This window comes from Armigeres subalbatus, unplaced genomic scaffold (genome assembly GCF_024139115.2).
Source record: "Armigeres subalbatus isolate Guangzhou_Male unplaced genomic scaffold, GZ_Asu_2 Contig1847, whole genome shotgun sequence".
Classification (NCBI taxonomy): Eukaryota; Metazoa; Arthropoda; class Insecta; order Diptera; family Culicidae; genus Armigeres; species Armigeres subalbatus.
In genome coordinates this window covers 284,824-298,266 of record NW_026942669.1, presented here as the reverse complement: position 1 = coordinate 298,266, position 13,443 = coordinate 284,824, and positions in this window count along the sequence as shown.

The following is a 13,443-nucleotide window of genomic DNA, read 5'->3' as shown; positions in this document are numbered from 1 at the left end:
TGATTATTGATGATAATCTTAAATTTGGTACCCATATTGACAATGTCATCAAGAAAATTGCCAAGAAGTACGGAATGTTATGCCGATTGAAAAAAGATTTAACGATTGCTAGTAAAATATATTTGTATAAATCAATCATCTCCCCTCATCTCGACTTTTGCCCTTCCATCCTTTTTCTGGCTAGTGAAACACAAATATCGAGATTACAGCGTTTGCAAAATAAAATAATGCGTTTGATTTTGAGATGCAATAGGTTCACTTCCTCAACATTTTTGTTGGACGCCTTGCAGTGGCTGTCAGTGAAGCAAAGAATTGTATATTTAACTATGGTGTTCATTTTAAAGTAATTAATGGTTTGCTGCCTCGATATTTGTGTGATCGAATTGAAAGAGGAAGTGACATACATAGGTATAATACAAGACACGCGGATGAAGTAAGAACGCCTTTCTTTTTACATGGTGCTTCACAAAATTCATTGTTTTTCAAGGGTATAAATGTATTCAATTCGATGCCTACACAGATCAAACGTGCAGCAACACTAACACAGTTTAAGAGACAATGTATTTCACACATCAAAGCTGCTTTTTGAACGGCTACTCGACAAGTTTTTATAATTGACTAACTTTAAATCTTGACGAAGTTGTGACCAACGGATGTTTAGGTGTAATCTGTATTATTTATTATTTATTGAAGCATTATTTGACTACAACGATCGCCTCGATGATGATGAAGGATTTTATATTGTTGACATAATTTTAAATGTGTAGTCTACAAAAGATTGAGCCTCGCGCAATCCAGTTATAAGTTGTTTATATATTTTTTTCAATCATTTACATTTTGAGCTGTTTGCGTGATGGATGAAAGTGAATTTTGAATGACTAGTAATGAGTGGAACTAGATGATTGGCCTTGGCTACCTGGTAGATTGTCTTTGTACGCGATAGAAGACGAACTTTTGATATCGACGGAGAGGTATCACAAGTTTAGGCGTTTTGTTGTCGAAAATCAAAATAAATGCTGAAAGATACTTCCGAGATGTAGAACGCGGTTTTGTTGATAAGACGTAAAGCGGTTCCTGGCGAAGCTTTTGAAATCTGTGCGAGAGGTATCACGGCGGTGTTTGTAAAGTGGTGAATTAGAACTTCAGTTCATTTTTTTAAATTTAGTTTTTTGCTGTATAGCGATGTACAGTATTAGAATTTATATCTGTAAAATAATGGGATCGTTTTTTTTGTTGGCAAATCTGATTAAATTGATGTTAATTAATTATCTAAAAGATAATTCGTCTAGCTCAAACCTTTGATGGGGTATGTGGCGGGACCATCATCATCATCATCAATTACACCTCGCTCATTCACTGTCTAATCAGCGCCTGACTCCATGTGTCCGGAGTCCAAAATCCTCCATGTGCTCTCGATGCCGATCAGTGGAACTGCTGATGATGCTCGATGCCATGCCATTCTGTTGCCATGTGTCGCCCAAATTGTTGACGATTGGGCAAAGTTCGAGGAATTTGCCAAGTCTAGTTAACTTGCGTTTTGGATTCCGGAAGCCTTGCCTTAACACTTCGTCTAGTTACTTGATTTGGAGCCATCATGGTTGCAAAGCATCCCTACTTAAATTCTTTGGATTACCTGTTTTGATCCTGTCTTAGATTCAGGGCATAAAGTAAGCTGCACACATCTTGAGATCAATGAAAAACCATTCTAACTAATGCTATATGCTGCGTTATACTGAGGAGGAATAGTGATCATTATTGATAGTTATCCTAAATCACGTAGGCATATGCAGTAGTAGCCATAAAAGGGTATTGTGTCAATGTTCACATTTTCCATAGATGTATTATTATTTAAATACATACTATGTATTATAGCTGACAACGATAATTAAACTTTTGTGTAGATTTATCCATTCAGGTATATTTGCTACCCGTTCCGGTTCGAGAAGTTGGGTGGTAAAGCAAGTATCCTTCTGAATTCAACTAACATAAAAGAATCAACATGGAAATCGGCATCCAAAAATGGAACGAAAGGAAACAGCAAGCAAAAATTAGAAATCCATACAATAATTAACGATATGATATTCATATTTGTAATTTATTACCTTACGCCCTATGCATTATTATACTTGGATTGCGCGAGCAGAAAAAAGGAAATATCGAGTAGAGGAAAAACTTCTCGAAAAGAGCAGCTGAAGTGTTGAGTGTAAAAAATCAACTATGTAGTTTGTATGCAACGGAAATGGAATACATGAAATCTATTCAAACAGTCATTTTCAAATAAATATGTTACAATAAAATTGGAACACAAAAATAAGCATCAAGTAATTCGTAATTCTTGTGAATTGAGTTCAAGTTACAATAATTACAAACATTGAAATGAAACTAATTGTACTAGTTTCTTTTTTGAGAGTGAATGCATTTCTGTGTGTCTTTGTGACAGTTGTGAAAAATGTAGGTGTACAGTTGTATGTGTGAGGTGAATTTTGGTTGATTCGAGTGCATTGTTTTTAGAGGAATTTTAATGTGTTTCATACAGTGGAAATGGAAAAGGTTACTTGTTATACGATGTAAAAGAAAATAGTTTCTCCTATTTCGACATTATTCCAACTGCGAATCTACAGAATTAGGCGGAAAAGGAAAAATAACAATTTCAAAACATTTGATTTTGATCGATTTTTCTATTTGGTTGAATTCCCTCCATGATTGTTGTTTTCTTTTTATTTGTTTAGAGATTTTTATTGTTTTATTAATATATTTAAATTAAACTTCTACTACAGGAGGAACAACTAAGAAACGTGTAAAAGTGTTTGTAAATGTACATAAAAAGCAAAAATAAAAGCTAACGTTTTATTCAAAAATAACATAAAAGAACATAAATCTGTTTGAAAGTACTTAACTTTGGCTCATACACACAAAATAACAAAAAAATGAAAATAAATTACAAAATTACAGAACAACTGGAGAACAAGAAAAGTAAGTCGAACACTATCACAGCCTTTCTCGCTCGTTACCATTCCAGTAAACTGTTTCCTTCAATCGAAAGACGAATAAAATCATTCTAAAAATGTTGAATTTATTGAAACAAACCGAAAGCTTTATGAACAGCTAGCCATTCCTATTTTTTTTTTTCAAGCATCCAGTGAAGCCAAAATAATCTGATGAAACGTCATTTCTCTAGTTGTAGTTAAAATTTTGTTCTAGATACTGCTACTACTTTCAATAGGAGCAGCTATCTAACTCGAAAAATATCATTAAACAGAGAAAGCGATAGTCCAAACATAATTCCTAATTAGCAAAAAAAAGGTAGTTTGTTTTAACTTTCATAGAAATATTGAAAAACAATCAACAAAGGAAAGAGTTAAAATTTGGAAGAAAATATCAGCTATGAAACAATGACAGTTCAAAACGAAACACTCAAATAATATAGCGAGAAAAACAAAATCAGCCAATTATAGAGGAAATAGTTATTCTGGAAATAAATTAAAATCAAAGGTTCATGCAAAAAGAAGCAACGTTTACAAAAGAAACAAAAACTACGAGCTCAACTAAAATGTAACACAAAGCAAACAAACCAATTAAAAATCATGCGGATAATGACGAGAGTGTAGAAAGAAAGAATGGCATACGTGCATATTTCCTTTACTTTTAAGTAATGCCAAATGCATACCGAAAAACAGATTGCAAACATGTTGACCATAGGCAGACAACAAGAAGAAGTGAAAAAGGAAACACACATAACTCGAAACTTAGAATAAAAAAATAAGCGAAACTGAATAAACGTCCCCGATGCTATAGGAAACGAGGGAAGAATGAAGCTGCAACAATTTCAACCAACCAACTACAACACAACTAGCATACAATCTATAAAATGAAGCATATGATTCAAAACTGAAAGGAGGAAAAAGCAAACATAATAAAACAGAAAATAAGAAAAATCAGCTGTAGTGTTTTTGAAAATAATAACATTTTCTAATTAATGGAATAGTGGAAAAGAACGTAGTCCCTTAAAATCAATGAGTTCACCTAGTGGGCAGGGGTCTTATCCATGGGCGTAGCCAGGATTTCAAGTAGAGGGGGGGAGGGGGGCGGACAACTTTTTTAGGTCTTCTGAATTGTAGTTTTACGGGCCCTCCTTAGCCGTGCGGTAAGACGCGCGGGTACAAAGCAAGACTATGCTGAGGGTGGCTGGGTTCGATTCCCGGTGCCGATGTTCGAAGAAGAAGAAGAAGAAGAAGAAGAATTGTAGTTTTATAGGAACACATGAATATTAGTGCATGGTACTATTTCCTTCTAAGTTCCAAAAACTTTGAAACCCCTAACCAACAGTAAAGGCTGGATCACATTAGCGCGTTGCGTCTAGAGATGGGCGCTCCGCTCAGCAGCTGTTCGAAAGATTCGCTTCCTTACATTGAGCTGATGAACCATGGATCTTTTTTAAAGAACCCCAGCTCAGCAGCTCACTTTAAATTGATGAAATCATTGTCAAACACGTGCCTAGAGAAGCTCCCTCGAGCGTACGCACTCGAGTACGCGCGCTGTTGTATTTTGTACAACGCAAATGAAAATATCACGCTCGCGGTACACAACACAAGCGAGTTTGTATGAGCATTCCAGTCCCGTACCGCGCACTATTTCTAAACGCATACCCACATACTCGAAGTTACGAACGGACACACAAAAGATACCTAGTAGTGCGGTAGCGAACGAACCGTACCAAGCAAAAGATCCGAAGATCCGAACAACTCTCAGTTCCGCTCATGTCGTCGTCCAGCTCGAAATTGCTGTGGAAGCGAGAGCTGCGCTACCAGCTCAGATCCGTGCGACACGGATCTCGATTCGGATCAGTCGCTACCGATTCTAGCGAATCGTGTGGTTCAAACGAACCGAACTGGGAGTTGTGTCTTGCACGGAGCGGATCTTTTGCTTGCGACGGGTTTTCCCGCTACACGCTTAAAATCAATAACACAGAGATATGTTTGCTTTACATAAAATGGACCTAATGCAGAACAGCACCTAGATGAGCGACAGTTACACAGCCACAAAAATAGCTCGTGTGATTTTATTGAAGATTGGATTTCAATATTTTCAACAGTATTTGGTTCCTCATGAAACAAGGACTCTGTACAAACGTTTACACGTTGTAAAGGATCGTTATAACGACCGTACGAGGCATTTTTGTGCCTGTGTAATTGTCGCTGATCTAGGTGATGTTCTGCATTAGGTCCGTTTTGTGAGAAGCAAACACATCTCTGTGTTATTGATTTTAAGCGTGTAGCATACTGCTACATGTGCGCTCTGTATTTTTTACTCTCTTGTTTTTAGTTCTCTCGCATTTCGGGAACCAATATAGATGAATGGGCTCGCTTGTATGAAAATGTCAACTACGCATGGTGGCGTGCAAACAAGGCATTGATTTACTACACCAATGAAGAGAAAACTTATGCCACGTGATATGGTTCATATACATACCAGAGACTAGACAATTATTTTTTAATATATGTAGCATTAAAGAACTGGAGAGCTGATCTAAGGAGCTGACTCTTTTTAATGAGCTGAACGGATCAGATCCGCTCACTATAATGAACTGTTTTGCCCATCTCTAGTTACGTCGTGCTGGGCGTTGAAGTCAGCGTTTTGTACTGGATGGATTTAAAAATGCATGATTTATTGCCAGATATTTTAAAATAAAGTGAAAAAATTATTAACGAAATAAAATCGGCTATAACAATTATTAAAAAAATCCTGCATTGTTCCATAAGTCTAAGAAAACTAGAACCATACATCTGAATTTCTAAACAAATCCTCTCTGAAATAATATCTATATATATAAAAATGAAATGGTCTGTGTTCGTATCCGCATAACTCGAAAACGGCTGGATGAATTTTCTTCATTCCTTCAGCAAATATGTTCGTTATCGTTTCCGACGGGTTTATATGATATTTCCTCATGCGAAAATCATGCATAGGGTTGAACAAATAATGAAAAACTAAAATTCAGAATCGTATGGAAATTTCGCATGGGTAGTTCACAACGCGCATTTTCGCCTACTATGCAGGACAACGTCTGCAGGGTCGACTAGTTTATTATAAAATAGGCAGAAAAAACAATATGCAAGCTTTCTCCAGGAATTTCTTCGACAATTGCTCCAGGCCTTCTATCAGGGATTCTTCGGCAATGTCTTCAGGAATGCCACCATCAATTTTGCCATGAATTGATCCGAAAATTCCACCATTATTTACTTCAAGAAATCCTTCACGAACTCCACGAAGTTATAAAAAAATTTACCGTGGGACTCCTAACAATATTCCGTGGAAATTCCGCAGAATTGCCAAGAAACATTCCTGAGAATTTCGCGAAAAATCTTCGAATTTCTTGTGTAAATTCCATAAAATTTTCCGTGAAAGTTTCAAATAATTTCTTGTAAAAATTTCAAAGAATTTCTCCAGGAATTCCACCGAAACTTTACACAGAAATTCATTCCGAGAATTCATCTGGTAGTTTTACTCCGTAGGTTCCTTTGATTTTTTTTTTCGAGAGTTTCTTCAGAAAATGTTCCGGAATTTCTTCGAGAATTCCCCCGAGAGTTCCTCCGGGAATACCACCGGCAATGCATCCGGGAGTTTCTCCGGGAATTCCTCCGGGAGTTCCACCAGTAGCTCTTCCAGCAAATCATTCAGGCTTTCAGGAAATTATTTAGGCTTTCTTCAGAAATTTGGCTGGAAATTCCTACCGAAGTTCTTCCGATAGTTTTTCTGGGAGTTACTCTGGGACTTCCTCCGGGAGGTCCTCTAGGAATTAAAGGAGATTCTCAGGCAGTTCAGATGAAGTGATGCGGTGGAAACCCATTAGCGAACGAATCTGTGTGTTGATCGGAGACGCCAACGCTCAGGTCGGTAGAGAGTCCCATAATCGGTAGGGAGAGCCTTCACTTCGCTACCAATGACAACGGCCTACGGCTAGTAAATTTTGCTGCTGCCAGAGGGATGGCCATCAGTAGCACCTACTTCGCACGAAAGAACATCCGAAAGCACACCTGGAGACACCCAAAATGGTGAAACTTGCAACCAGATAGACCATGTTCTGGTGGATGGGCGCCATTTCTCAGATGTTATCGATGTGCGGGCATTCAGAGGTCCGAACATTGACTCTGATCACTACCTCGTTGTCAGTAAAATTCGATCACGGTTGTCAACTGTATCGAACGAAAGATCACAGCGAACGATGCGTTACAATATCCAGCGATTGTCGGCGGAAAAAGTATCGGCTGAGTACCGCCAGAAGCTCGACGAACGGATAAGTGCAATCTGTTGAATTGCTACGATATTTTTGTACGTTTGGCGTTTTGGCCTGCGCTCCCCTCACCATAGATCCATTAAGTGAAACAAAAGAAATCATGTATTCAGTTGACACCCAATCGGTTACCAATAAACATCGGTTTTATTGACGGGAAATTGTATCTTTTATTTCTGCAACTCCGTTTCGGTTTCCCCGGTCTCGTTGGACATTCCACTGTGCCTGTTCCGTCGTATTTATATCGGCAGATTCCAACAGGTTATCGGCCCAGCAGAAGGGAGTTTATAGTGCGGAAGAAAAGTATTTTGTGCAGGCGAAAACGAAGCGTCCAGGTGAAAAGACAGTGCTTTGTTCGCTGGCGTTGGTTCGTTTTTTCGCGGTGCGTTGGTTGGTTTGCTCGTTGCGGTACCCGTTCGGAACGCGTAGTTGCCTGTGTAGTGCAGTCGTCGTGAGAACGGAAGAGTTGGCTGACTGAAAGCTGAAGCCCAGTGAGGAAGAAATTGGTAGGAAGTAAACAGACGCGAAGTGTAATTGACTTTGTGTGCTGTTGGTTTTCGGTGCGAGGGGAGAACGGTACGAAACGCACCAGGGGGTAAAGTGACCCAAAATTGAAGAAAATTTATTGCGGTTTGTGATTGTTTTTCAAAGTCGAGAGGGAAGTCGAGCGCGTCGGATAATTAGTTTGGAGAGATTTTCATCCGGTGAAGAAAAGTGAGAAATGGCCGAGAAAGTTTCGTTCCCGCTGTTGAACAACAGCAATTATTCAACATGGAAAATTCGTATGCAGATGTTGTTGATACGGGACGACTACTGGTTTGTGGTGGTAGATCCAAAGCCGGATCCTGTCACAACATCATGGAGGAAGGCAAGTCAGAAGGCGCTGGCAACGATCGTGTTATTTATAGAGGATAGCCAGATGAACTTGGTGAGGGACGCAGACACGGCGCAGGAGGCTTGGAACAAGTTGAAGGCGTATCATGAGAAGACAAGTATGACGTCACGCGTGTCGCTCCTGAAACGGATTTGTAACCTCAACCTAGGAGAAGAACGTGTCGAAGGACCCGAAATGGAGAAGCATCTGTTCGAGCTTGAAGAACTCTTCGATCGTCTGCAATGCGCGGGTCAGCAGCTAGAGCCGTCTTTAAAAATAGCAATGGTGCTCCGGAGTCTACCTGATTCATGTGACGGATTAGTGACAGCGTTAGAAAGCCGGAAAGATGAAGATCTGACGATGGAGATCGTGAAGCAGAAGTTACTCGACGAGTGGCAACGGAGGACGGAACGACTAGCGAGTTCAAGTTTGGAGAACGGTGAAAAAGCGTTGAGGACATATGCGAAGCGACAGGAGGAGAAAATTTGTTTTTATTGTGGAAAGCCAGGACATTTCAAGCGGAATTGTCGTCTGTTCCTAAAGATGCAAAGCGTGGACAATGGAGGTACCGTCGAAGCAAAGAGAGCAAATGAAAATGATAACCCGGTTTGTTTTTCGGCCAAGCAGCATCAGCAAAAAGGGCGTTGGTTAATTGACAGTGGCTGTTCGTGTCACATGACCAATGATAAGCAGTTCTTCCGAAAACTGGATGAGACCGTGAAGACTGAAGTAGTGTTGGCTGATGGCTCTGTGGTGAAGTCTGTCGGTATCGGCGAAGGGTCTGTGAGGTGCATTGACGGCAATGGAAAACTGACTACGATCTGGATTAAAGAGGTGTTGTACATACCGAGTCTGTACATTGGAGTTTTATCGGTCCAAACACTGCTGAAGAAAGGATTGAAGGTTGAGTTTGGATCATCGAGGTGCAGCATCGTCGATCCGTACAAGAAGGTAGTGGCTATTGGTGAGATACGAGAAAACTTGTTCGAGTTGAAGTGTTCATCAAATTGGAACCAGGTGGTCAAGTATCCGGAAGATTCATTGTTGCAAAGAACTAGGGCAAATCAAGATGAACATAAAGAAGTGTTTATGGACTGTATGGACAATAATTTTGATTATTGGTGTCGGGGATTGCGAGGTAGGTTGTTGAACAATTAGAAGCATGCTGCAAATATCGAGGAGGAGTGTTGAATTGCTACGATATTTTTGTACGTTTGGCGTTTTGGCCTGCGCTCCCCTCACCATAGATCCATTAAGTGAAACAAAAGAAATCATAAATGTATTCAGTTGACACCCAATCGGTTACCAATAAACATCGGTTTTATTGACGGGAAATTGTATCTTTTATTTCTGCAACTCCGTTTCGGTTTCCCCGGTCTCGTTGGACATTCCACTGTGCCTGTTCCGTCGTATTTATATCGGCAGATTCCAACACAATCAACGTTAGCGACAACATCAACGATCTATGGGAGTCGATCCATGGAGCGGTGAGCACAACAGCACGAGAAGTGGTAGGCACTGCACAGAGGCGACCCAGGACGGGTTGGTTCGATGTGGAGTGTCAGAGAGTGACAGACGAGAAGAACGTTGCCAGAAGCCGGATGTTGGTGTCAGGTACCCGATCGAATAGAGATCGGTATAAGGAAGCAAGAGCAGCCGAAAAACGAACCCACCGCAGGAAGAAAAAAGAGTACGAAGAACAAGTTATTAGTGAGGCGCAGGAATGGAGCAAAAATGGAGCAGAACGATATGCGGAGGTTTTATGAGTCTGTCAATGGCGTGCGGAGAAAGACAGCGCCATCCCCCGTCATGTGCAACGACCAACAAGGGAATTTGCTGACAGATAAAACTGAAGTGGCTGCCAGGTGGAAGCAACACTTCGAGACTTCGTTGAATGGAGGAAGTGACGGTGCATCGGTGAACAGAATAAATATTAGCGACGATGGACAAGCAGTGGAGTTACCTACACTAGATGAGGTAAAAAAAGCTGTCAAAGAGGTGAAAAACAATAAGGCTGCGGGGAAGGACCAGCTCCCGGCTGAACTTCTCAAACATGGCAATGAGCAGCTTTATGATGTTCTGCACCATATTATGTCGAAAATATGGGAAGACGAGGAAATGCCTGCTAGCTGGTTGGACGGCCTCATTTGCCCTCTCTTTAAGAAAGGGCACAGACTGGATTGCTCCAATTACCGAGGAATAACCCTCCTTAATTCGGCGTACAAAATTATGTCCCGTATTCTGTTCAACAGATTGAGACCGCTTGAAGAGTCCTTCGTCGGCGAATACCAAGCAGGTTTTCGTGAGGGCCGATCAACGACGGATCAAATGTTTACCCTGAGACAAATCCTTGATAAATTCCGGGAGTACAACTTGCAGACACATCATCTGTTTATTGATTTCAAGGCGGCGTACGATTCAGTGAAACGGAATGAATTATGGCAAATTATGCTTGAACATGGTTTTCCGGCGAAACTGATACGGCTGATTCGTATAACATTGGACGGATCGAAATCAAGTGTAAGGGTTGCGGATGAAATATCGACGTCATTTGTTACCGTTGATGGATTAAAGCAGGGTGATGCACTCTCGAATCTACTGTTCAATATAGCGCTCGAGGGAGCGATTAGGAGAGCTGGAGTGCAAAGAAGCGGTACCATTATCACAAAATCGCATATGCTCCTGGGATTTGCGGACGTTATCGATATTATCGAAATTGATCGCCGTGCCGTGGAAGAGGCTTTTGTGCCTTTTAAGAGGGAGACAGCGAGGATTGGACTCACGATCAATGCCAGCAAAACGAAGTACATGGTCGCTGGCAATCAACGTGGGTTCATTAGTGGTGGTGGTAGCGAAATAGTGCTGGATGGTGAAAAATTTGAAGTGGTAGAAGAATTTGTGTATCTTGGAACATTAGTGACGTGCGATAATGATGTTACCCGCGAGGTGAAAAGGCGTATTGCAGCTGCAAATAGGGCTTATTACGGACTTCGTAACCAGCTTAAGTCCCGTAGTCTACAAACGAAAACAAAACTCGCGCTGTATACTACTCTGATTCTTCCGGTGGCTTTATACGGCCATGAGACATGGACGTTAAAGGAGGCTGATCGGAGAGCTCTCGGAGTGTTTGAGCGTAATGTGCTGCGGACAATACTCGGCGGTAAACAGGAGAACGGTATCTGGCGTCGTCGCATGAATCACGAATTGTACCAGGTGTATAAAGGGCTGCATATTATTAAGCTTATACAACACGGCAGACTACGGTGGGCTGGTCACGTTGTTCGTATGCCGGAAGAACATCAAGCAAAGATAATATTTAGTAGAGAACCCGGAAGAGGCCGCAGGCTTCGTGGAAGGCCGCGTACACGATGGCTTTTTGCAGTTGAAGAGGACCTGAGGGCGCTCAATGTTCAGGGCGACTGGAAGCGATTGGCCCTGGATCGAGTCCAGTGGAGAAGGATACTCCATTCGGCGTAGGTTCATCGAAGAGCTGTAGCCCATCAAGTATCAAGTAAGTATTATGCGACACAAATTACTAGCAGGGAAACTGTACCAGTTTTGGTCATGTTCCTAATTTGGCCAGTTTTTCGTATAGCTTAGCTTAGCTTAACTTAGCTTGATTGACAGTACCCATCATAGTTGCTAGTCGTGATTGGCCGAGAAACAACAAATAATGCACAGCTCACCAATTGAATAGTTTTCTCGGGACTAGAAAGCTATTCTCGCTATAAAGCTATATACGCACTGCACAACGCTTGCTCGATGGCTGCTGCATTGATGATAGCGCTTATTTCGACCGGTGCAAAGCGCAATACATGCGCATGAACCACCGAAGACCAAAAAGATAGGTATTTTAATATTGTCCCGACGAACGAAACACGCACTGCACTTACTTGCTCGATGGCTACTGCAAACTATTGAAGATCTCGCTTTTTCCGACCGGAGCAAAGCGCAATACATGCGCATTAGCCATCGAAGACCAAATAGATATTTCATTATTTTCCCGACGAACAAAAAACGCACTGCACTTACTTGCTCAATGGCTACTAGGGTGGTTCAAAAAATCGATTTTGCTCCACAGTGCTCATCTGATTCTTTATCATGTTCTGAGTATCCTCTGAAAATTTGAGCTCATTTGAATTAAAACTGATTTAGCACAAGCGATTTCAAGTTTGCATACAAATTAGTATGGGGAAATTTATTTTTTCATTATACTGTTGATGACGCTTCTCTATTAAGCGCAGGTTAAAAGAAAACCTACACTGAACCCAAAAGTCATCCTTGTATCGACTGAATTGTAATGCACACGTACGATAAAATACATCATCTTTTCATCATATGAGAAAATAGAGTAACTGCCATACACACCAATAATTGAGTAAAATGTCATCTAAATACCGGATGATTTTCATACCATCCTCAATCGGCTAACCACTTCATATTTGGATAACTCGACAGCAGCAAAACGTCATTCAATAAGCGGATGATTCGTGTTTTGATTCTGTCCATTAACGATAATCATTCGGTTTTGTAGTGCGTTTTCGTACTGCTACTGATTGACTTATCATTAGGTTGTCGCCGCTCTCGTGTTATTTAGGAGCATTTTCACCGCAGAAGATCTCAATTGTTCTCATGGAAGGATTATTTTTCCCAAGTCGTGTTTATTCGAGAAGCCGAATCATTCAAATATACGCAGTGAAAAGTTTTTAATTTATGTAAATTTGTTTTTGTGGTAAGTACATGATTTATTTCTATCAAACATCACTATCGACATCGACGGAGTACAGTTAAAATTTATTTTGTCTATTTTTTACAGTTTATCCAAACTTCTTTGGAGGACGAATATTGAGCTGCGAAGGATAAACTGTAGCTCAAGGCTAACAAAATCCACGCCCCAGAAATCTGTCATAAATTCCTGTACCAGTTCCAGAAAGGTCCATTGGCGCCACTAAGAGTAATTTCCCGGCATGCATCCGTTAAGTCATACAGCAGCGATACTTAAAATGTATTCCGTGAAATCAGCAACGTGCGAACGGACAATTCTGAGGGCCGCATTCAGCAGAGAAAAATCAACAAGAATGCTGTAAATCCTATATAATGTGAATAAATCATGTACATATACAATCCCCAAATATGAATAGAAATTAAAAGCATTAAACAAACAAAAGCCAAATCAGTATTTATTTCATTTTTCGATAGGAAAAACAAGCTTTTCAATTTTCATTACATTATATGCCGCATCTCATTCAAAGACGATCTGAATGCAACACTTTATTCG